The sequence below is a fragment of the Arabidopsis lyrata genome (genome assembly GCF_000004255.2).
Source record: "Arabidopsis lyrata subsp. lyrata unplaced genomic scaffold ARALYscaffold_235, whole genome shotgun sequence".
Classification (NCBI taxonomy): domain Eukaryota; kingdom Viridiplantae; phylum Streptophyta; class Magnoliopsida; order Brassicales; family Brassicaceae; genus Arabidopsis; species Arabidopsis lyrata.
In genome coordinates, this window is record NW_003302386.1 from 6,446 (window position 1) to 7,636 (window position 1,191).

Genomic DNA, 1,191 nt, shown 5'->3' on the forward strand with positions numbered 1-1,191 from the left:
AAGAAACTCGTCCTCGTACTGACAGACTATTTCTCCAAATGGATCGAGGCGGACTCCTACGCCAGCATCAAAGACGCGCAGGTCGAGAACTTCGTCTAGAAGAACATCGTGTGCCGCCACAGAATACCTTACGAGATCGTTACAGACAACGGATCGCAGTTTATTTCGGCTCGGTTCGAAGGATTCTGCGAGAAATGGGGAATTCGCCTTAGCAAGTCTACGCCTCGGTACCCTCAGGGAAACGGACAGGCCGAAGCGGCAAACAAGACGATTCTCGACGGAATAAAAAAGCGCCTCGACGCGAAGAAAGGCCGCTGGGCCGACGAATTGGAAGGAGTACTATGGTCGCACAGAACCACGCCGCGGCGGGCCACGGGAGAAACACCTTTCGCCCTTGTCTACGGCACGGAGTGTGTGATTCCCACTGAAGCCGAGGTCCTGGGACTAAGAAGACGTTTTCTCCCCGAGCAGGAAAATTCCAACACTCAGATGATGCTGGACGAGCTGGACTTAATTGACGAAAGAAGAGATTCGGCTTTGATCCGTATGCAGAACTATCAAAATGCAACGGCTCGGTACTACAATTCACACGTTAAGCATCGCCGCTTCCACGAAGTAGATCTTGTACTGCGCAAAGTTTTCCAGAATATCGCCGAACAGAACGCAGGTAAGCTCGGCGCGAATTGGGAAGGACCTTACACGATCGCAAAAGTAATCCGTCCCGGTGTCTACGAACTCGTCAACATGAACGGCAAAGCGGTACCTAGATCCTGGAACGCAATGCATCTAGGGAAATATTACCGCTAAAAACCTAAGGTACGCATGTACTCGAACTACGGGGTGGCTTGATCCCTGAAAAGGGTACGTAGGCAGCTCGTCCTCGGACGAGTTCAGCTACCCCCCAATTAAAAAAGGGGGGAGTGGGTCCGTATACATATACTCCCACTAAATTTTTCAAATTCTCTAAGTTTTTACCCTTCGGATTTTCAACTTTATCCACCTCGACATCTATCCCGAAATTCATCTTGGGAACCTTTACGGTCTTCTTATCGACCCACAAAGCCAACAGTTTGTTCGGACGATGGCCACGTCCACGAACAGAGAGCTCATTTCACCGCCTCGGTTACAGCGCGCTATATAAGCATTCGAGACGATTCGGTCGGAGATATCATGCATTTATTACACAAATGC